Source organism: Hemicordylus capensis, chromosome 2 (genome assembly GCF_027244095.1).
Source record: "Hemicordylus capensis ecotype Gifberg chromosome 2, rHemCap1.1.pri, whole genome shotgun sequence".
NCBI classification, from domain to species: domain Eukaryota; kingdom Metazoa; phylum Chordata; class Lepidosauria; order Squamata; family Cordylidae; genus Hemicordylus; species Hemicordylus capensis.
The window spans coordinates 61272360-61297676 of record NC_069658.1 but is presented as its reverse complement, the minus strand read 5'-3'; the positions used below and the strand labels follow the sequence as shown (position 1 = coordinate 61297676).

Below are 25317 nucleotides of genomic sequence, written 5' to 3'. Positions count from 1 at the left end.
GGGTAAGTGTTCACTTGAACCAACCCATAATTTGTTCACTGGTTATTGCATTAATTTCTGAATGTTTACATCTGACATATATATTGTTTCAGTATTCTATGTAGTTGATAGCAGGTGTTAGATGTGAGGTGCTGAGAAATAGCCAAGATCTGGAAGGAAGGGGCCAGATGCAGTGATCCAGATAAGAAGGAGGTACTTATTGTGCAGGGTTGGGAGACGATTTTGATCTGCCAGTTCTGGTTGGGGTCACACTTCCCCAGAAGGATCAGGTACGCAGTCTGGTGGTGCATCTGGACACAAACCTCTCCCTGGTGTCCCAGTTTGAGGCAGTGGCCAGAGGTGCCTTTTATCAGCTTCAGCTGATATACCAGCAGCATCATTTCTTGAGATAAATGACCTCAGAGCGGTAGTACATCTGCTGGTCACCCCAGACTTGACTACTGCATTGCACTCTATGTGGGGCTGCCTTTGTACATAGCCTGGATACTGCAGTTGGACCAGAACGTGGCAGCCAGGTTGGTCTCTGGGTCATCTAGGAGAGACATATTACTCCTGTGTTGAAAGAACTACACTGGCTGCTGATACATTTCCAGGCAAAATACAAGGTGCTGGTTATTGGGCCCTGGGTATTTAAGAGAACATTTTCTTGGCTATGAACCACACCACCCATTGAGATCATCAGGAGAGGTAATTCTGAAGTTGCCACCAGCTCGTCTGATGGCTACACAAGGACGGGGCTTTTCCATTGCTGCCCCGAGGCTTTGGTACAAGCTTCCTGCTGAAGTAAGAGCCTCCCCATCTCTTACAACTTTTAAAAAGGCAATCTAGAAATATTTGTTCAGCCAGGCTTTTAATTTAATTTAATTTAATTTAATTTAATACTGTTTTGTTTGATTTTTAATAGTTTTAAACTTTTAAATTTTAAATTATTGTAATGTTTTTAACCTTTTTATTTGTTGTTCTTATTGTTTTGTTGTAAACCACCCAGAGACTTGCATTTTGGGAGGTATATAAATATGTTAAATAATAATAAATAATACATAATTTTGCTGTTTCCAGGCAAAGCCTAAATAGGAAGCCTGTATAGTATTTATCTGTTGTTAGAGGAGCCTACTGAAACAGAGTCACTCCAGAACCTAGAAACTCTGCCAAGGGAATCCTCTAAATCTCTGATGGCTTACCATGCTGGGCAGTAGAACACAGATCCTCGGTATCCTGGTTTAGTCCTGGTAGTTCCTGAAAGATGGCATGCAGTTTCTGATAACAGATGCAGTTTCTGATAACAGATCACATGAAATGGTATTTACTATTTGAGATAACAAATTATGGGCTGGTTCAGATAATAATTTCCTGACCCATGCAATTAAAAGAGAAACACACCAAAAGTGCAACCATAATGACATCTTTCATGAAGTTCTAATGAATCATGAAGTTCTAATGAAGTTTGATGCCTTCTAGATTCAAAATAATTAGAGGTTACAAAGAAGTCTGAAACTTTTAAGCAATAATTTCACATTCAAAATGGTGAATTCCATATTTCAAATCTCACATTCAAAAACTATATGGTAGATCTGAATTTTGGGTGAATTAAATATTTGCAACCATTATCCTCAACTTTATTAATTCCACATTAATAGCCAATAGCAGATTTTAGAAAACAGAACCCAAAGTCATGTTTTCTGCTCTGAAGAAATTTCTTTATTAAAATGTTTTCAATATAGATCTGGCCTATTAAACATGACTAGGAAATCACTGCATTTTATGATTATAAAAAGCCAGAGGTGCTTTTTATCAGCTTCGGCTGATACGCTAGCTGTGTCCATTTCTTGAGATGAATGACCTCAAAACGGTGGTACATATGCTGGTAACTTCTAGGCTGGATTACTACAATGCACTCTATGTGAGGCTGCCTTTGTACGTAGTCCAGAAACTGCAGTTCCAGAATGCGGTGGCCAGGTTGGTCTCTGGGTCATCTAGGAGAGACCATATCACTCCTGTGTTGAAAAAACTACATTGGCTGCCAATACATTTCCAGGCAAAATACAAGGTGCTGGTTTTTACCTATAAAGCCCTAAACATCTTAGCCCCTGGGTATTTAAGAGAACATCTTCTTCACCATGAGCCCCACCGCTTGTTGAGATCATCCAGAGAGGTTTGCCTGCAGTTGCCACCAACTTGTTTGAAGGCTACTCAGGAACGGGCCTTCTCCATTGCTGCCCTTGGACTTTGGAATAGGGGTGTGCACGGAACCGTGGAGCTGCGGTCCGGCACTGGCTTGGGGGGCTCCTTTAAGGGCGGGGGAGGGTTTACTTACCTCTCCCGCCGCTTTCCCCCCTCCAGCGCACGTATTCTCTTTAGTAATTGGTGCGGCAGGATACCTCTCTGCCGCCCCTTCCCCAATTGACTGCAAAAGGCTGCAAAAAGCCTTTTGCGCATGCGCACGTTGCATGCGCGCTTCACGTCTCCGCAACACGCTCACGTGATGTACGCACACGCAAAAGGCTTTTTGCAGCCTTTTGCAGTCAAGTGGGGGAAGTGGCGGCAGGGAGGTATCTTGCCGCCCCAATTACTAAAGAGAATACGTGCACTGGAGGCGGGAAAGCGGTGGGAGGGGTAAGCAAACCCTCCCCCACCCATAAAGGAGCCCCCCGTCACCAATCCCTTCAAAACCCGAACTGCCCATGTCCGGACCTGTCTGGAGGCCAGTAGAATGACCTCTGAACTGGTCCAGGCACATCACTACTTTGGAATGCACTCCCTGTTGAAATAAGAGCCTCCCCATCTCTGGCAACTTTTTTAAAGGCACTTAAGACACATTTATTCACCCAGGCTTTTAATTAGACTTATGATTTAAATTCTTAATGCTGGTTTTAAATTATTTTAATGTTAATTTTTTTAATGAGGCAAAAGTTTGGGTGGTATATAAATGTGATGAATGAATGAATGAATGAATAATGTTTAAATGATTTCAATTGTTTACTTGATTTAAATTTGATTTTAACTGTTAATTGATTTTAATTGTTTTTATTTGTTGTAAACTGCCCTGAGCCATTTTTGGAGGGGCGGTATAAAAATCAAATCAATCAACCAACCAACCAATCAATTTGGGGTTTTTATTTTAAACTGGAAATATCATCTAAACAAAATCTTTACTTAGCTTGTGACTCAATGTTGTAAAGCTTTGAAATGAAGTAGGATTTCCAGTTTAGCTTACAAAACCCCAGGAAAACAAACAACAAAAAATGTGATCCAAATTATAACCCAGCCTGACCTCAAGTAGCACTGGTCTCTACTACCATGTCACAGAGAGAACTGTGAGGGAGAACCATATAAGGTGGGTAAAGTAAAGAGCGAAAAGTCACTCTATCCATGCTGAAAAGGCTGGTAGGCACCTCAACCTTTATTCTCTAATTGGGAGGAGAAGAGCTTTCACTACAGACTCGGTTGACAATGTAGGCCGGCAGCCCAACTGGGCAATGCCCTTGATTTGCACACTGCACAGCTGTTATATTCTAAACTCTTTAAATAGGCCCACTTTCAAACTGGGATATATTTTTTAAAGGTATTTTACTAAATTTTTAAAAACTGAAACTTTGACAGTAAGGAATACTTGAAGTGGGTAATCATTTGCAGACTCCCTTCCCCTTCCTCACGGCAGGACTGAGGGCAGATGCACAGCTGGTTATCCGTACATCCCTTATTACGAACACCAATTATTGGTTAAAAAGATCTACTCTCACTATTTAGCTACATTCCTTCTCATATGACATGGAGGGGAGGGTTAAACTCCCCCCTTTCTATATAAATGTACATGTTTTTACATTTTTTTCTAGAACCTTCAAATGAGAGGAAACTGTGTGAGCTATTTTATCTCTCATTTACAGACTAAGATTTTATAAAGTTCCTTCCTTCATGTGATCTTCCTGGCAGGAAGTTGGCTTTGGGGGGGAAAACCCTATTTTTAAAAAAAGACAGCTGAAGAGTATCAAGGGATAATAAACGTTAAATGCATAAAGAAGAAAAAAAGAGAGAGAAACCCACAAAAAACCCTACCTGCAATTATAGTTTGTCCCAGGAACTATGAGACCGGTAAATGGGAATAACAACATATATTTTAAAATTAAACATATTTTTCGCAGCAAGGATATATGCAGTGATGTGGAAAGCTTCACTTGTTAAATATCTTCCTGTAAAATATTTACTAATAGTCCCGATTTACCCTAACACTTAGTGACTTGTGGCCTTTCCCCAGCAATGTTTTGGGGACAAAATTGTAAAGAGAGATTGTCATGTAATTTGCTTTTTATTTCACCACAGTATTTGGTCTTGTGATGATGCAGTTTCCAGGGGCCTGCATAAAATATAGAAAGTGCCCATAAGCAAGGTTATGTCTTGAACATATTATGGGTTACTTGATTTCTACAAGAACATTATTCTTAAAATAATGAGCATGTTGACCATTTAGCTCAACAGTCCCTCTTATACCTCATCAAAGACCAATTAGCATAGTTAAGGTCATCCCAAAGGAAACTATTAAAACATAAATGTTTTTCATACTCTGGTATTTTTCTTACAGCAGTATATATCTCTTCAAAATTTCCTAATTAAGAGTGATGCATTCCTCCTTATTCCATTCTACAATTTGGGCATTTGCATATTATTTATAGATAAGCTCCATTATTAAAACAATAACAATCTTTGAAAGTGTAGGGAAAGAATGGCAGTTCAGTCCACAAATAGCAGAGCAAGACCAGTTTGGTGAGAAAGCAGCAAAGCAAGAGAGACAGTTCTTTAGTATTGAAGAACTACAAGGTTTTATTTAAAGAAAAGGTTACACACAAATGTGAAAAAGCCAGCAGCTTAATTTCAGCTGTAGCTCATGGCTGAAGAGAGAGAGCAAAACAAACAACTATCTCTGGAGAGACAAAATGGAGACTAACACTGAAAGAACAAAGGGAGGAGAAGTCCAGCTATCCATGACCCTATCTCCCACCCAGTGGTCACTATGAGAAATTGCAGCCGAGAGCTGATGCTGCCAGGGTCCTAGCTCCAACAGATAGCACAACAGGAATCTGAATACTCCATAGTAAATCTCACAACTTGGTTAGTTTAGGCTTAGAACCATACATTTCCTTCATGTTAATCAATTTACTATTCTTAGAGAAGGAAAAGATTGCACATTCACAAAAGGTACAGTTCAGTTCCTAACTGCATCTTCCTCAATCTCCACAGCATTCTATGGAGAGTGCATGACTGTGGGAAGGGAGGCAGATTTCATGGAAAGATTGTGTGTTTAATGATGTGCAAAAGGGATCAGCTGATTGGCCTCCAAGCATGCAACTCTGTACCTATTGAAATCAATAGTAAAAGTGAGGCCACAATCCTACACAGAGTTAAATGTATATAAGTCCATTGATTTCAGTGGCTGATATGATAAGGAAAAGTACTTAAATTGAAGTCCAACTGAAATCAAAAGTTAGGGAGTGCCTAACTGGTCCTTTGAATTTCAGTTGGACTAAGAGTTATTTTCCTAATCATGTCAGCCTATGAATTTACATGTGATTATGTATTTTATTGTAGTCCATCATCTTTTGTTTTGAAAACGGTGACCAATGTTATAATCAAGACATAATTTTTCAAATATGTAAAAAACCAGCATCAGCATTCTGTCCATTAAGTTAATTTTAGTAAAAATGGCTTGCATGGTCTGGTCCATGACAAACAGCTCAGGCAGTAGGTTTGAAGGATCTGCTTGAGCTGCACGAATGGCTAACTGCAGAACTGGCTTCAGCAAATATCTAAATATTCATTACTGCTCTAAGACATCAGTCCTATGCACATTTGTTTGGGATTAAATTCCACTAGACTGTGGGAATTACTACTAAGCATGCATACGACTTGGTTGAAGAAAAGGCATGGGCAAACTTTAGGCTTGTGGGATCAGATTTTTGCAATAATTGAAAGTCCATCAATTGAATCCAGGTACCAAATGATGACTGAGAATAGAGCCAGACACAAAATGGTGACTCATGGGATGGGTCACCTCCTCCTGTACCCTACGAGACATGCATTAGAATGGCCTGCATATACAGCAGCGTTAGTATAGATCAGGAATTCTAGTAGCTTAATTTAGAAAACAAGCTGTTTACTGTTGCCATTGTTAAAAAACTGAGGAACCACTGCTGATCTTGTGCAATCACCCAGTGATCTACCAGTAGATCCCAATCTACCTCCTGCCCACTTCTCAGTTTTAACCCTTAACCTGAGTACATAATTTCTTGATGTTCTTTACATATGCTGGATGTTTCATAAATCCAGATGAAATGAATTGTAAAAATGTGAGTCAATAAACAGTAAATGCTATCTGTTTATGAATTCACATCACAAAGTATTTTCTAGTAAGTTCAAAAGAGGTTAGCATCTATTTCTAGAGGTTGGCGCTTCAGCTCATTAAGGATAATAGAGCTTCTTCCCAACTGCAAAAAGGCACTGACTCAAATTTGTAATGATTTCACTTTCAAATTTCTTTTATCTCAGCTGCTTCTTCTTCAACAAATACAAGTGCTTCAGATAGAATAAGCAGACTAATGAGCATTGCAGCTGATTAGTAAAATACTGTAATACTTCCCCAGGCATAATGGCACTTTCCCCAAAAAAATTAAGTAAAAGGGTTTCTTCTTCTTCTTTATTGCTAAAGTGTATGACCTCCCTTTAAACTGCAAACCCAATTTGGCATGAAGACTGCTGGAGAAAGTAGGCTCTCATTAGGATACATTTGGCTTTTAAATGAGCTTTTATTAACTTCAATTTGTATACTCACCATAGATTTATTTATTTATTGAAGACAATGCAAGAAGAGTGAGTGTTCAGAGATAATATGAATACCAGTTGCTGTGGGAGCAATGGCAGAGGCGGGTTATTGCCTTTATCAGGGCTGGTTCTGGGACAAATAGCACCCTGGGTAAGAAGTGCCTTCAGCAGCCATTCATGGTGTTATGTTTAGTTTATTAGCTCAGAACCTTCTTCCCTGGGTGACTGACTGCCTGGTGACCCCCTGTACCTGCCCTGGTATTAGGAACATAGGCACCTGCCTTATATCATTGGTTCATCTAGCTCAGTATTGTCTACACTGGGTGACTGCCAGGTGCCCCCCGTACCTGCCCTGGTATTAGGAACATAGGCACCTGCCTTATATCAATGGTCCATCTAGCTCAGTATTGTCTACACTGACTTACGGTGGCGCTCCAAGGTTACAGGCAGGAGTCTCTCCTAGCCCTACTTGGAGATACCAGGGAGTAAACCTGGTACCTTCTGCTTGCAAGTATGCAAACGTTAAATGAGCTATTTGCATTCTGTCTTCATGGTAGAGGATACTGCGCATATACCTGTGCTTGAACTGAGATTCTTAGGGTCAGGGAGAGAGGCTAAAGGAGTGAGTCAGATAGAGGTGATGAGAGACGATGTTGTAAACTGTCTGGCAAAATTAACAAATCACCAGGGGCAGATGGCATCAATCCGAGAGTCCTTAAAGAACTAAACTGTGAGATTGCCAATCTCCTTGCAAAAATATATAACTTAACCCTACAATCAGGCTATGTACCAGAGAACTGAAAAGTAGCCAGTGTAACAATGATTTCCAAAAAGGGATCCATGGGGGGACTGGGAAATTACAGGCCAGTTAGCTTAAATGTTCTGAGCAAATTGATGGAAAGCATTCTCAAGGATAAAATTGTAAAGCACATAGAACAGGGATTCTCAACCTTGGGTCCCCAGATGTTATTGGACTTCAACTCCCATAATCCCCAACCAAAGGCAACTGGGGCTGGGGATTATGGGAGTTGAAGTCCAACAACATCTGGGGACCCAAGGTTGAGAATCCCTGACATAGAAGAACATGCCCTGCTGAGAGAGAACCAGCATGGCTTTGCAAAGGTAAATCTTGTTTCATTAACCTTCTGGAGTTCTTCGAGAATGTCAGCAAGTGTGTGGATAAAGGTAATCCATTTGACACAGTATACCTGGACTTTCAAAAAGCTTTTGACAAAGTTCAGGGGACAGGTTCATGTGTGGATTGGCAACCAGTTGAAAGACAAGAAACAGAGGGTAGGAATAAATGGACAGTTTTCACAATGGAAGGAAGTAGGAGTGGGGTCCCCCAGGGATCATTCATAAATGATCTAGTAGTTGGGATAAGCAGCGAAGTGGCCAAATGTGCAGATGACTCCAAACTATTTAGGGTTGTGAAATCCAAAAGAGATTGCAAGGAACTCCAAAAGGATCTTTCCAAACTGTAGGAGTGGGCAGCAAGATGGCAAATGTGGTTCAGTGTTAACAAGTGTAAAGTGATGCATATTGGGGCAAAAAAAAACCCCCAACTTCATGGGGTCTGAGCTGCCAGTGACTGACCAGGAGAGAGATCTTGGGCTCATGGTGGATAGCTCACTGGAAGTGTCAACTCAATGTGAGGCAACTTTGTAAAGGCCAATTCCATGCTTGGAATCAAGAAGGGGTTTGAAAATAAAACTGCTAATATTATAATACCCTTATACAAAACTATGTTGAGGCCACATGTGGAGTACTGCTTGCAAGTTCTGGTCACTATATCTTAAGGAGGACATTGTTGAACTGGAAAAATGTACACAAGAGGGCAACCAAGATGATCAGGGGCCTAGAACACCTTTCTTACAAGGCAAGGCTACATCACCTGGGGCTTTTTAGTTTAGAAAAAAGACAACCAAGGAGAAACATGATAGAGGTCTATAAAATCATGCATGGTATGGAAAAAGTTGATAGAGAGAAATGTTTCTCCCTCTTGCATTACACTAGAACCAGGGGTCATCCCATGAAACTGATCGCCATGAAATTTAGGACTGACAAAAGGAAGTACTTTTTCACACGATGCATAATCAAACTATGGAATTCTCTGTCACAAGATCTGGTGACAGCCAATAGACTGGATGGCTTTAAGAGGGGTTTAGATAAATTCATGGAAGACATGTCTAACATTGGCTACTAGTCAGTTGGATATAGGCCACCTCCAGCCTCAGAGGCAAGATGTCTTTAAATACCAGTTGCAGGGGAGTAGCAGTAAGATAGAGGGCATGTCCTCAGCTCTTGCCTGTGGGCTTCCCAGAGGCATTTGGTGGGCCACTGTGTGGACAGGATGCTGGACTAGATGGGCCTTCAGCCTGATCCAGCAGGGCTGTTCTTATGTTATTATGACCTTCCACTGAGCTGTGACCTCATCCCCGATATCAGGGTTTCTCAACCTTGGGTCCCCAGATGTTGTTGGACTTCAATTCCCATAATCCCCAGTCAAAGGCCACTGGGGCTGGGGATTATGGGAGTTGAAGTCCAATAACATCTGGGGACCCAATGTTGAGAAGCCCTGCCCTATATCTCCAGTGCTCACATGCAGTCTCCCAACCAAATGCAAACCAAGGTGGATCCTGCTTAAGAAAGGGGACAATTCATGCTTGCTACCACAAAACCAGCTCACCTCCCTCTTCTTGCTCTGCTTGTGGGCTTCCTGGAGGCAACTGGTTGGCCATTGTGAGAAACAGTGTGCTGGACTTGGTGGATTTTTAGTCTAATCTAGCAGAGCTCTTAAGTCTGCTGTTGACTCTCTCACCTTGTGTTCTACAGTTTTTACCCAACTCTCACCTGTCCAGTCCTACACTGTTGTTACAACAATTCAGTTGAGTTGTATCTTTTGACACCCATAATTTAGAATGCTTTCAGACAGTAGGTTGGAAAATGCAAAGACCACAAGCCAGAGTACAATTTATTATGTATACCTTATTGGTAGGGGTGTTTTGGTTGCTTTTAGGAAACACATTTCTCCAGATGGTTGCTGATCTGTTTCTGCTGAAGGCAAGTTGAACATCCTGGCCTTCCTTGTTTGCACCTGCTGAGATGCAGAAGGTTCTCTCTTGAGTGCCTTCTGTAGGAGCTAGACATGACAATATGCCTTTGATCAAGAGCTTTTTCAAAACTAAATTTCCCCTAATGCTGAGCTATTTTTATGTACGCATTTTAAATACTGTATGCTTGTTTTTGTTGTTTTTAATGTATGTGTTTACATTTTCCCAGGATCCAAAAAGCATTCAAATAATTCTGCACACCAGAAGAGAGGGAGTTGTGATAGCAACAACCTTCACCCCGCATGTTACATGGCAAACTTATTTTGAAAACAGAGGGGTTTGAAAAGCAGTTTAGAATAATGCATGGAGTTTGGTGTTCAAGGAAAAACATCAAACATGCCACTGGGCATATTTATCTCCTTGGGTTTGTGCCCAAAGTAGCGATTTGGATCTTTGGAATAATATCTTGCATTGCTTGCCATTCAAGGCAGCTTACAGAAACCAAAAACAAAAGAATCAATAATGCTGCAGCCCTATCCCATGCACACTGGACAAGGAGAAAGCTCCATTGAACACAGTAGATTTGCTTCTAAATAAACATGCATAGTAGTTAGCTGTAAATCAAGATTCATATCAAGATTCATATCAAGATTCAAGCTGACATATAGCGCAACAGTACATCAGCCTTGTAAAACTTCATTTGCACAATTTGTGTAAGTTGTGCACACACAAAATTTGTGTTGTGTTTGTGAAGTTTGTGCAACTTATGTAAATTGCACAAACACTGTGTTACTGGGTAGATGTATTGTTGTGCAGTATGTAGCTATTAACTGTTAAAACCTGAATAAAAACATGTTTACTTACCAAATACAGTCAGGCAAACCTCAGTATCCGCGGGATTTTTTCCCCATTCCATGTGGGTGGGGACCGCGAATGCTGAAACCACAGATACCGAGGCATTAACTGTATGGGATGGTAGGGGGATTAGGTTCCTGGAAGCTGGAAAGGGGGGGGGGGAGGGAGCAAAACCACACACACAAACCCCACAATAAAACCCCTACTGTGCTCCAGGTGTCCAGCTGTCCAGGAATGTGTCCCCCAGGTCCAAACCTTCTCATTTTTTCTGTGAAATATTAGAGAAAAATGATTAAAAAAAAAAAAAGCAATAAAGCACAAAATGGTTCCTCCTGGTAAAATGGCAGCCAGAAATGTGCCCTCTGCTGTCACATATGGCCCTCTAGGAACAGTGGATATGTGGGTTTTAACCCTTTTGTATCCACAGATAATGAAATCGAGTGTCAGTTAGACACCCACAAATATGCAGCACCACAGATATAGTGTCCGCGTATAATGAGGTTTGCCTGTGGAATGTTAACTCAAAATTGGCTGGGTTTCCTGTTTTTCCCCTCAATTTGCACCTATTACTCTCTTCTGACTCAATTGATGGTGCTACCTTTTCATGCTGCTCCTGTTTAGATGCATGGTTGGCAACTTAATTTCTGTGTAGGCTTATGATTTTTGTCACCTGAATTTTGATTGTGAACAAAGTACTTTCACTTGTCAAGAACACAACCCCTGGAGCAGACTGAGCAGTGTCATGCTGGAATTCTGGCTTCCAATGACTTATCCATGGGCACATTTGACTGAGCTAGCAAAAAAATGATAGAAAACAAACAGCCCAGATTGAGGGGTGGGGGGAATAAGCCAGCCACACACCTAAGAATCATGTTATAGTAGTCCTTGGTTGCTTGACGTGGGTATTGCCATTTGAGGAGACAGCAAAGCAAAATCAGTCATAACGATTCATAGTGGTTGACATCCAGCCCATTTATTATTCTAAATGGGCTACTTAATTTCAGTAGGCCTACTCAGAAGTAACACAGAGTGGAAGAATTATTTCCTGACTTTTATAGATGACTACAAACAAAATAGAACAAATGAGGCTAATTGCAGAATCATTTTTAATGCAAAACCCATACATGATCCAACAGGTAGAGCTAAGGCATTTCCACAAATAGCAAGCGTGTGTGTGTGTGTGTGTGTGTGTGTATACACACACACACAAACACACACACACACGCACGCACACATATATTCATTCTCCACATATATTCCATATATAGTTTGCATTTTTGTCCCTGGTGAAGTCTTTTTAAAAAAAGTGTGAAGATGGTTGAAATGGTATGCAATGCAAATACACACACACACACACACACACACACACACACACACACACACACACACAATTTCTAGACATGTGTTTATTTTGAATTTTCTGGTAGGCTTGCATTTTCCCATTTCTAAAGCAGATATTGGATGAAATATGCTCATTACTTTACATCATTTTTTGACACAGGAAAACATTCTCTCTGGGCTTCCCTCACTATATAGCTATCTAAAGACTAAATAAAGAAAAGTAACATCAGAAGCTTTATCTTAAAAGGCAAACTTTGATTCAAATAATTTTTCTTCTCACAACAGAAGATAGGAAAACCCTACACACAAAAGGTTCTGGATTGCAGCACATATAAATCCACACAGAGGTGGGGTTTTTTCGTGCTGATATGCCTGATATGAAACATCTGTGACTCTCAACCAAACATAGTAGCTAGCAGTATCTCCAGGGCCTTGTCATCTAATTCAGCTTTTGGCTTTCTTTCATTTTGGGTTTGAAGACGGATTGCTTTACAAGGTAAAACAGCCCGCAGGGAATAGCAATTTCCTTTTCCCCGCACAACAAAATAAATGTAACTTTTAAAACTGTTTATCTTTGATCAAAAATCTATTACTTAGCACACTAAATAAACAACCCTGTAATTTGTCATAGAAATCATTGCTTCCTGTGGCTATTTTTAGTGTTTTTACATTTGCCGGGCAATTGGTAATGAGAGCTGATAGCCATGCATTTGTTTTTTATTTTTGCCATGATCTCAAGCAAGGGGAAAAACCCAACACAATTTGAAATATGAGCTGCGCTTTAATGTAATGGACAAACTGCTCTGCTGCCAGGAATTTACCCAACACCCCTCCTCAATGATCATGGAAACTCCAGTAACAACTGTAACCCACACACATAATGTACAAAACCACATGGAACACATAGATTACATTTCTGTGGTAACATATGCCCACAGCATGTGTGAGCATGTAAAAACAAGGTCTGGGCCACATTAAAGAATTGTTGTACAAGAATGGGCATATGGTGAATTTACATGACCTCCAAATAACATTTTCTTCTTTGATTTTTTGTGTATCCTAGTAAATAAAGACAGTTTGCCTACTGCAAGAGCACATTCTTGGTTGCCATTACAAATCCCAGATGGTCGAACTAAAGGAGGAACACCAACACCCTTCATTCTGTTGCCTATGCAAGCTGTCCTGTTTCCATATTTGCATCCCTGCCTACCACAGTAACTATCTTCTGCTCCACCTCAAGGCAAGTTCAAGCATGTAGGAGGACTACATATCTTCATTCCATCATGTGTGTGGTTGGCTTGCTCTTTGATGGCGGCAGATTGAATTTATAAAGCAATCTTCGTGCCCGTGTTTCAAATGTGAGATTGAAGATTTCCCTCTGTGCCTGTGTTTCAAATGTGAGATTTAAGATTTTCCTCTTTACAGACTTTTTTAAATGACCAGAGTATCTTGGAATTTGTTGAAACCAAATTTCAACTTTTTAAGAATGAGAGTATTTTAAAAATACCATTTGTGGTGCTAGATGGTATACCATCCCAAATGATGATCCCTACTTGTTTTCAGGTTCAAACATTAGAGTGGTTTTCTGTTGTGGAATCTGATCATATGGTTCTTCTCAATGCCAAACCAGTCATAAGGTTCTGTTCAATGCCAAATCCAATGCCAGTTCACCTCAAACCAGGCTGGTTCAGTGGTTCAATTGCAAAACGAACTGGGGACAGTTTGGTCTGTGATCGAAATGAACCAGCAAACTGGTTAGGCATCGAAGGGAGGCTGGGGAAGTGGCAAGAAAAGTCATTTAAAGTGGTTACCAGCTGCTGCAGCTTCCAGCAACTCCGCTCGCCCCCCCCCCCCCAGCGCAGCCGAAGTGCATGGCGATCCATATTTAGCAAACCGCCTATGCAGCAGCAGCGTGGTGACAGCCTCTGCACATGTGGGGAGGCGACAACTGCACAACTCCACCTGCACAACTCCATGCAGGCGGCTTTCTAAACACGGATCACCATGCACTTGGGCTGCGCTGGGAGAGTAAGTACTTTAAATTACTTTTCTTGCCGCCACCTACCCGGCGGCTACCCCTTAGTAGAGTCTCAACTTGGGACTGGGCCTTGGTGGTGACTTCAGGACCACAGACTTCTGTGGCTACCTCAGGGCTTTGGAATATGCTCCCTGTCAAAATAAGAGCTTCCTCCATCTCTGACTGCTTTTAAAAAAGACCCTCAAGACACACCTGTGTTCTCAGGCTTTTAATTACAATTCATTTAAAACTGTTTAATGGTTCTTATTATGTGAAATTGTTTTCACTGCTTTATTCTGTGAAATTGTTTTTATTGTTTTTATTCTGTTTTATATGTATTTTGGATTATGTACGCCACCTAGAGACAAAAATATCAGGTGATATATAAATATGATAAATAAATAAATATGATAAATGAAAGAAAGAAAGAATGAATGAATGAAACTACATACAAACTGGGGTAACAGTGATGGAAGGTGACTGATGCACGGTGTTCTCCATCACATTAGCCCTTTTCAGATGACACGTGAGGATAATGAATGTGTGTGTGTGGTGCGGGAGCAATCATGGTAGCATACTCCATTTTGACCTATGTCTATTTGTGTGGAAGTCTGAATATATCCTACATATTGTAGAAGATTTCTACAAGGAATCTACAAGGATTCTTGATCACGTGGAAATGTATATTTGTACATACTTAAAGTCTCTTCAGACCTTCATGATCCCAACCCCTGCTAATGCACATTCATTATCCTCACAAATGTTTGACAATGTAACTGCACCTCTTTTCGCAGATACAGCAGAATGTGCAGGATGCTCCCAGGTGGGGCCAATTCACGTGTATTTTCTAGTTGCTTGTTGTTGCATAAAGTGCTTACTTATATGTAAGAATGAGTCATCACAGGTTAATCACCATAGGCAGAAGTTTCATAACCAATGCCAACTCAAACACAGTATTTTTTCCAATAGGCCGTTCACACATCTGGATGAGAATCATCCAGTGTTGAATAGTAAATGATAAAAGATATAGCAACAAGCATGCATGTGTGGAGTCATCTATAGCTATCCTATTACATAATTGATTCCTTTCTAGCATTAATCTTCTTGAATGGAAGCATAACTGACAAGCACTGTCTTCTTCCCTGCAAGGCTGGGAAGCCATTGGCAGCTCCCATTGAACCTAATGATTTTATTTAAAATATTTATGCCCCACTCCTTCAGTAAACTACTGCTTGGGGCAGCTTACAACATTAGTAAAATAGATACAATATTGGATAAGAAATTAAGAAGGGTAAAAACTTAAAAGACCAGGCTAAAGCCACAATTAAAATAACAAGTTTTAAAACGGAAATGAAAGGTTATCGATAAAAAGCTAAAAACTAAGAAACCTACCAGATAAAAGCAGAGGATAAGATATTAAAATTTCTTTAAAACACTAAGGGAGGGAGTGTGGCAAACTCTGACTCAGGGGCGTAACTATAATAGGGCAAGGGGAGACAGTTGTCTGGGGGCCCACTGACTTGGGGCCCCCCCCGAGGCAAGTCACATGACTGACTCCCCCAGCTGCGCACCCGCCCGGGCTTCCTTCAGTTGTATTCATCCTCCGAAACTGATGTGAGTGTTAGGACCTGAAGCTACCAGAACAGCATGTCTTTCTCTAGTACCATTAAATGACTTGCATCGTCCACAATTTACAAAGCCTTTTAAAAATGATTTACCATGATGTTCTATTGTGACACACAGGAGATTTATATATATAACTATGCTTTTTGTTACCACTATTCAGCCTCATTTAAGATTTCTTTCGGGGGGAGGGGCATTTTAAAATCTTGTCTCTGGGCCCACTCCAACCTTGCTATGCCCCTGCTCTGACTCATTGTTTATTAGGCTTGTGTGAAGCTTCCACCAAAGCCGAATGCTGCCCACAACCCATCTGACAATGCGCAGAGGTGACCATTCCTACTGATCAATGCTTCTTGTATTTTATACAGTAACAATGAGGCTCCTTTGAGGGAAACTGAGCCTTCTCAGCCCCAGTACCATCTTAGAAAGTGCACATGGGATGGATGCTGGGAAATGCAATCCTTCTCAGTGCTCTCCTAATAAAGTACTGGGGTTTGACAAGGCTCTCTTTCTCTTAATGGCCCTCTCCAATGCTGGGGAAAGCCCATCACTGTACTGTGGCTCTCATATTGAAAGTTTTGTGTCAGTGTTGTCCCTGCTTCACTACACTAGCAGCATCTCAGGGTAGCCTTATTCCATTTGGCAAATATTGCTGATCACATCCACATGAGAACCAAACAAATGTACTTTCCCCGTCCAAACTTTTTCAGATATACATCTGGGTTTTCCACATACAGTATGGTCTTGTGTCCAGATTGTCAGGTTTAATTTTGCACCATTTTCTGTTCCCCTTACTGTCTTTGTCATGAAAATGAGAAAGGATAATGAGAAGAACATGAGAGGTATTAGCATTCTGTGCTAACTGATTCCATGTCAAAGATAATGGTCACATATCAGAGAGTGGTGCATTTAACCAGTCTCAAAATCAACACAGGCATGAGGACAGAAAATGGCATCATGTAATTTCACTGTCACAACCACTTAAAGAAGATTCAGATGTGGTCCTCCCTCTGTATATATCTGTAAAGGGAGAAGATGCAAATATCCCAGTGCAAAGAATTCTCTATCTTGATGACAATCACTGGATCTTGAGCCATGAAATATTTTCTTAAAGACACAAGCACAGAGTGTGAATGCACAGGCAGATCTTTTGTCTTAGGTGTTAGAGATGTTCCCTTCCTTACATAAACATACTGGAGTAGGGGAAGGGAATATCTTTGAAGGATGTTCATGTTGGTGAAAGCATCATAATTCAAAATAATAATATTTGAGCTTCCTCAAACAGTATTGCACTGGAGGGGGTGGGGTATAAATGTTTTTAACAACTACAACTACTACTACTACTAATAATAATAATACAATACAATATAATATGAAATAAAATATAATATGAAATAAAATATAATATAAAGAATCAATTCACAGTAAAGTTCTGAAAACTGCTTTAGGTTTCAATCTGGAATCCAAAACTGCTTACAAAGAGGTTTAGGGATTCAAAATTCCTCACTTGCCTTAGAGTGCTCTTTTAAATGCTTACTAAGCTGTCAGGCTGGGAAGAAGATGGTTGCAAAACTGTTTTGTTCTGCTTCTGCCTGCCAAGCAGGCAAAACTCTTACTGAATCATTCATCCACCAAGCTAGGTGACCCTATTTACAAAGGTCTTTAAAGTCTTCAGGAGGCTGTAGAACTCGTGGGTAGATGGCTGAGCAACCACATTGTAATAAGATAATCACATTGTTTTTAAAAAGGACAACCAGATCTGCTAACTTAGCCAGCAGACCACGAAACTTCACTTAAGCAACAATCTGTTTGTCAGCCTAGATCTCCTAGGACACATGAAGTTGCCATGTACTGTGTCAGACCACTGATCCATCTTGCCCCAAATTGTGTGCTCTGACACCAACTCTCCAAAGAGGTCTTTCTAATCCTGCTAGAAACTGTGGGGGATTTAAAAATACAAGCTAAAGTCTTCAAAGCCTTCTGTGTGCAATTAGCTGATTATATGAATATGTCCTAAATAAGGATTTGAAGCCAGGTCTTCCCAAAGTTCAGCATTAAAACACAGACATACCTCATCCCATAACTTGGAGCCTGTTGTGTCAATAAGATGTAATTCGCACAATGGATCTGGTTCCTGCTAGCTGTGATTTCTGCAGGAAGATTGAACTGGAGTCAGTATAATCTTATTAATATGTAAGATATGCATTCCTTTTATTTGCCACAATATGTCTGGCAAGCCTGATTTTTTGTTTGTTGTGCTCTTGGTTGTTGAATTGTGCTGAACTCATTCATATATAACAGAGAAGAAAGAAAAGGAACTACATTTATAAGTCCCACTCTTTTGCAAAAGTTGATTCTATGGTGAAATCTAGAGAATGAAAAATCACTTAAGGCATTGCAGCTACACTGACAGGATACATTCTTTTATGCATTCTGAGGATGAAGGATCTCAGAATGTTCAGGAGTACCTAATACAGCCTGTTATGTGCATACTAATAATGCTGCTCAGCTGTCCTTCATTGTGAGTTATACCTCTCTAGCTTTGTGTTTTAAAGCTGCCACACCTTTCTTTCAGTAGTTCTGTAAGATCTTGCAAATGAAATAAATCCAGCTGTGATTAACAGAATAATACCTACGGTATGGCTGGGTTATCCTATTGCAACTTCTTATTCCTACTGACCACTCCAAAGATGGTCCCACAGAAGTAATAATTTTATTCTCAAAGGAAACATAGGAATAATATTAGGAATGTGTTCTGTCTAGTTCTGCACCCAAGGGCCAAACTTCACATGACATCATATCAGAGATGCACTTCATCACCCAATGTCTCTTTTTAGCTAAAAGTGGGGAACTGCTTTTGAGGCTGTGGAGTGGGGGAGCAGGGGGTTAAGATGGATGTGTTGGTATGTTTTCTTCTCTTCAGCTTATACGTGCTCAAGAGTGGGATTTGCACTGGGGCTAAACCATGGCCCAAATCCAAATCATCCCCAAAGCTGCATTTAGCCCCCTCTAAAAGATATCAGGAGATACAGTATATTCACACATATCTGACATCCTGTCTAGTTTGAACCTAACACAGCTTGTTGTCTTATCTTCACTGTTAGCCATTTTTTCAAAAAGAAAAGCAGGGCATAAATACATTGAATGAATGAATGACACACAGTTCCAAATCTTCCATAAAATGCTTCTTGCAAGTAAGGTCCATGCTCATGATGGCAGAACCTATGATAGTTATTATCTATATACCTCTTCTCAATGGAAAGGTTCTTAAAAGTGGTTTACACAGCAAAAAAATCCCTGAGGAAATTGTTCTGTGTCCCCAAAGGCCTCAGAATCTAAAAAGAACCTCAAGGGAGACACCAGTCACTGCCACTGGAGGGATGCTGTCCTAGGATTGAATAGGGACTTGATCTCTCTCTGCTAATTACAATAGAATCACCACTTTGAAATGTTGAAAAAAGATGACTGCAGGGAGACATGATAGAGGTCTATAAAATCATGCATGGTGTGGAGAAATTGGATAGAGAGAAATTCTTCTCCCTCTCACATAACACTATAACTAGAGGTTATCCTGTGAAATTGATTGCCATGAAATTTAGGACCAACAAACGGAAGTACTTTTTCACACAATGCATAATCAACTTGTAGAATTCTCTGCCACAAGATGGGGTGACAGTGAACAACCTGGATGGCTTTAAGAGGGGCTTGGATAACTTCATGGAGGAGAGGTCTATCAACACCTACTAGTTGGAGGGCTATAGTGCACCTCCAGCCTCAAAGGCAGGAAGCCTCTGAGTACCAGTTGTAGAGGAGTAACATCAGGAGAGAGGGCATGCCCTCAACTCCTGCCTGTGGGCTCCCAGTGGCATCTGGTGGGCAACTGTGTGAAACAGGATGCTAGACTAGATGGGCCTTGGGCCTGATCCAGCAAAGCTATTCTTATGCTATGTTCTAATGCAGAGGCACTCTTACCCCTGGATTTCTGGGCCGAATTCCAGGGCCTCCACAGCTCCTGGAGGCCCCCAAATCCTCTTTAGTCTGTCCTGGGTGGTGTGGTCACCTGTCCAAGCATGATGATGCTTGATTTGCAGGGCAGGGGGACCACCAAAGGCCTTTTAGACCAGGCTCCAAAATTATCTAGGTGCACCTCTGTTCTAATGTACCAAGTTATCAAGGGTACTTGCTACACAGAGCTCTGTGTGTGTGTGTGTATTCTAATTTAGGGAAGCAAGATGAAGAAAGTAAGGTATTAGGAGGGAGGGAGCAAGAGATAAAATATCATCTCAACTGCTGTTGAAATATTATTTATACTACTAGGCAAATGAGTCATATCATGATTCATCTCCCAAAACATCGTGACAAAAATAAATAAAAAATAAATAGACCAAGAAATAGCAGGTGCACTTTTTCAAAAACCTGATGAAGGCAGTTTGAAAGGAAACCAATGTGAGCTGTGTACGTGTGTGTATTTTTTCTGTTATTATTTCTATGAATAGAAGGATAATTTTTAAATATCTGTAGACTTCAAAGACGATTAACAAGTGATCTTTCCTTTCCATGATGACGATGTTGACAGTTTTGTTTTCTCCTAAGTTTGGGGCGAGGAGGAAGGCTGGTAGTAGGTACAATTAATTCAGTGCAAGTTGTTTAATGCAGTCCTCCCCATTTCACAGGAACACTAGCCAACAGATCCAGGCAGAAGATTGGCTCAGGTTCTGCAAGCAGCTGTTCAGCTTCCCACTTAGCCAGAGGTACATTGTCACAGTAAGCAGCTGCTGAAAGTGTGGGAGAGATATACCATCAGACAGAAGCAACAGCGATGCTCAAAATTAAAGGAGCATCAACGGCTGCCACCAGTGAGGTGGAACAGAGGGCAGTAAAACAGCCAGAGTTTCCTCTATGGGCACAGATCTATGATGTCATCAGCCATGCTGGGCACTGCTGGCTATTCCTCACAGTGCAGCTGCATGATGATGCCTCCCAGCAACTGCCATTGTACAGAACGAAAGGAAAGGAAGATTAGCTGCTGTCCTTGCTTACCAAGCTGTAGAGGCCGCTGGACATGGGTTAACCTTGAAAGAGGAGGGCCCTTTTTAAGACATATAGCTCTGGCAAGGTAGGATTCAAAATAATATGAAATCAGGCCAGAAAGACTGTGCATCTCTTGAGCCCATAGTTCACAGTCCACTGTCAAATAATACCCCCAAATATAAGCAATCTTTCATCAGAAGATCCCTAAGACAATTTTTCTTCAACATGGTGAGAAATAATTATTACATTTGTGCATGGATATCCTTGTCTGGGAATGAGAACAGTACCTTATTTTACAGGATGATAACTGGTTTAAGGGAATGCCCCTTCTTTTAAAACATGATAGATTGTGATTCATCCTTTATCACAGAACTTCCACCCATAGAACTTAGTAGAGCAGACACCACAGCACCATAGTGGCCCCTTTTCAGATATCTTTTCAGTAGGCTAAGCAGCGCCCAGTGCCTCCCAAGTATTTTGCTTATTCCTGCTGTTGATTCCAGCATCTATTCAAAGCATGGTACAGCACAGAGGATCCAGGACAAGGATCCTCTTGACATTCATGAAGTCATTTGTTTTTGACACTGCTGTACTGTTTATGCTCTGTCAGTGCATGCTTCTCCAGCTCTGCCCCATCAAAACTAAAGATGTGCATGAGTTGGTTCGGCACCTCCTCTGGGACATGCTGAATCAGCTTGGGTGATGGGATTTGAACCGGTTTCGCGGGCGGGAAGTGGCTCCCTTAAGAAGCAGGTAAGCAGCTCCTTACCTGATTGTCTGACACTCTGCTGCTTTTTCTGCAGGGAATAACACCACAGCCACACACGGCCTTGTGGAGAGCAGGTGACAGTGGCAAAAAAGCAGGAGGGCTGTGGATGAGCAGAGAAGGAGCTGCTTACCTGCTTTTTAAGGGAACCGCTCACCGCCCTGCTGGTGGCTGCCCAAGCTGTTCGTGCACATCCCTAATCACAACTCTCCCATGTGAGGTATGCTTATTATTCAGGTTGTGCAGCCCAGAGGCAATGTGCATTTATATAAGGTGAGGACAGGGAGTTTCTAGCCAACTAGTCCTGCTCCCTTCTTAGGCATAGGGTATCATGTTTGTGATATAATTAATATAATATAATGACTAGTGTAGTGTTGCACTAAGAGTTTCTTTCCTGCAGTACTACAGATCCCAGCAGTCTTTGGAGCAGAGACAGGAAATGGCAGCATAGACAGAGTAGCAGACAGAGACTGGTCGGAAACAAAGGGTTAATAAATGTGCTATGTTTAATGAAGTTGTTTATTAAAGACATTAATACAATTTACAACTCTGGGGTTATTTGTTCAAGATTGAACAAAAGAGTGCAGAACAATTAGTATAAATGTTGTTATCGTTGCTGTTGTTGATTTATATTTGTTTGTTTGTTTGTTTATTTATAATATTTCTGTACCACCCAAAACTTGCATCTCTGGGCGGTTTACAATTAAAATCATTTAAAACATTAAATTGATTAACAATTAAAATGATTTAAAACATTAAAACATTTAAAACCCAATACTAAAAATATTAAAACTATAAATCTAATTAAAAGCCTTGGTGAATAAATGTGTCTACAGTGCCTTTTAAAAAGTTGCCAGAGATGGGGAGGCTCTTATTTCAACAGGGAGAGCATTCCAAAGTCCAGGGGCAGCAATGGAGAAGGCCTATTCCTGAGTAGCCTTCAAACAAGTTGGTGGCAACTGCAGGCAAACCTCTCTGGATGTTCTCAACAAGCGGTCTCTTAAATACCCAGGGCCTAAGATGTTTAGGGCTTTATAGGTAAAAACTAGCACCTTGTATTTTGCCTGGAAATGTATCGGCAGCCAGTGTAGTTCTTTCAACACAGGAGTGATATGGTCTCTCCTAGATGACCCAGAGACCAACCTGGCTGCCGCATTCTGGAACAACTGCAGTTTCTGGACTACGTACAAAGGCAGCCCCACGTAGAGTGCATTGCAGTAATCCAGCCTAGAAGTTACCAGCATATGTACCACCGTTTTGAGGTCGTTCATCTCAAGAAATGGACACAACTGGCATATCAGCCGAAGCTGATAAAAGGCACCTCTGGCCACTGCCTCAATCTGGGATACCAGGGAGAGGTTCAGATCCAGAAGTACCCCCAGACTCCCCTGTACTACTGCTGATTAAATCAATCCATAGGGTTGCACAGCTGAAAACTTCAGAATGAAACTCTGGTATGGCAAATGAACGTTTAAAGGAAAAACCTTCTTTCTGAAAGAACTGGTCTGCCTTTCAGGAGCCTCCTGCAGCAGTGCTGTCTGAGATAGGTGGCAGCTGCCCATAAAACATATCTTACAGATTCTTATAACAACCTGGAGCCAAAACCAAGAGATTTCATTTAGTATTTGGTTTGCACCTTGGATAACATTTGGATTTTACATTTGAACAATGTATAGCAAAACAACAACTCTACAGACACTTCTTTTGGAAAATATCCTTGTTGCATTCACCAGGCGCATAGCCAAGGTATTGTATTGGGTAAATGAAAGATGATGTAAGGTGGGGAATTTGGTTTGTGTTCAGAAATTACTCTGCTGATTTAGCAATGAGCAGGGATTTGAATCTAATTCTTCCTGGTCCAAAGTCCAACACACTGCCTTAAAAATTACGGGATTGCTCAAAATATTTAACCATTCTGAAAACATAAGAATTCAGAAGTATGAAATTCCCACATAATGGAGAAACGTTCAAGAAAACCTGGTGCAAAACTTATATCTATAGAGATGGTAATAAATAACAAAGGGACATGCTCCTTACTAAGGCTTCTGGCACCTTCATATCAAATCCAATGTTTTATTAACTTCACTTAAGTTCTTTGTGAAAAGTCTGACTTCATAGATAATGTATTACCTGTGCATCTGCATGATAAATAATAGCTTCCTCCTTCTGCCACTTCAATTAAGGTTTATTTTCCCAAGATGCCCTTACTGAATTTTCCAGGAAGGAGATATGATATTTACACACTGAAGTAAAAGTAATAAAATACATTAATTCAAAAGTTAATATATTGAATATATACCATTTCCCAGTCAATATATTGGCTCTCTGTGACTGGTTATGTGGGTTAGGATGCTGACTTCTGTTTAAATACAGGTCTTCTCTGAACTGGAACACTTAGGAGCTTCCTGCCTTTTTAAATGCCATATCTTCATTTTTGGAGAATAAAGCACATGGTGCCCATCTTTCCATCTTGTCCCATTTCTCTCCTGATTGTCAGAGGTTGCAACAAGGGACAGAGTGGGAAGAGGGCAAGTGCTTTATTGGATCAGAGACAGCGGGTGGGGCAAGTGCTTTGAGAGGCAGCCAGTGAGATGTGCTGCAGGCATGGAGCGAGCATGATCACGGGCAGATCTGTGCCACCCTTTCTATTATTATGGTTTTAAAAGCAGCATGAAACCGCGGTTATGGTGCCATCTGCATTCAGACATAATGCTGCCACCACTAAACCTCAGGTTGGAGCAGCAAAACTCACTACAAACTGAAGGTTCAAACTGGAGTTTGGAGAAGTAAACCACAAGTTGCTTTTGCACTGAAACCATGGTTTCACACATTGAGAAGTACACACATTCCAACCTCTGCCCCATTTAACTTAGGTTTTGCATTATGTGTGAATGCGGACAGTTTTTAAAATATTGTTATAATACTTGCAATGCTTTTCGCTTGTCACTAGGTGTCACTGTAGTATCATCTTGAGACAATAAAGGCATTACCTTTATTGGAAACACAAAAAGGTCCTCTCCAAACAGTCCACTCTTAATTAATCTTCTGTGTCAGGAAGGGAGAAACCACTCTAGTTCCATTTGTGGGGGCTGTACTATGTTCGTACAACCAGCCAACTATGGAAGAAAGTTAGAACACAGTTACCACATGAAGTGTAAGAGAACTTTTTGATCATGTGAGTTTAATAGTTTTAAACTCACCCTAAAAAGTGAGACTTGCAATAAGCTGGCTATGTATTATTATTGGCATAGCAAAACTGTCATTAGATATGTTTTTATTGTCTTCTCTTTTGCAGAATTTTAAGTAGGGGCAATAATGTTCAGTGACCTGAGGCCCACCCGCCCAATGCGTCAACATATTAAATAACCAACAGCCATGTCCTCAGAAATGTGTCATTTTCAAGAAGCTCAAAAAGAGGGGGGAGATGAAAGCTTGAAGATCTAAAGGAGTTGTAGAATTTCAAGCTGCTAAAATGTGAAGCAAACATTTACATCACTGAGCAATAGTTCCCAGGTCAATGTAGCTCAAGCTGTTCAAACACCCACTAGAATATTTTGTTTCCCCTCAGAGTGCAAGCAGGAAGTGGGGGGAAAGGAAGTTGAATGAACCAGTTTCTATAGCTCACTGCTTCCTTGTGTGTAGAAAGCCCACAGGATTCTGCAGCCTGCCAAATACCATGCCTGTGTTTCATTTTTTTCTGATTTTGTTTGGATAATAATTTACAAACACTGAGATGAGTTTACCATATAGAATGGCAAATTAAAATAATCAGAACAAAAACAGCTTCTGTGATATAATTTGCAAGGAACAGATCGAGCAAA

The 25317-nt window shown here is 40.8% G+C and overlaps 2 long non-coding RNA genes across 2 annotated transcripts; both read left to right on the top strand.

Moving 5' to 3' along the window:
- Positions 1 to 10842: 10842 nt before the first annotated feature.
- On the top strand, positions 10843 to 13296 carry LOC128346795 (uncharacterized). Its single transcript, XR_008317202.1, has 3 exons — positions 10843 to 10965; positions 12345 to 12555; positions 13123 to 13296. It is a non-coding gene; the product is annotated as an uncharacterized LOC128346795 (long non-coding RNA).
- A 7074-nt stretch (positions 13297 to 20370) lies between these two features.
- On the top strand, positions 20371 to 22036 carry LOC128346797 (uncharacterized). The gene is made up of 2 exons (XR_008317205.1): positions 20371 to 20450; positions 21534 to 22036. It is a non-coding gene; the product is annotated as an uncharacterized LOC128346797 (long non-coding RNA).
- The last annotated feature ends 3281 nt before the right edge of the window (positions 22037 to 25317 follow it).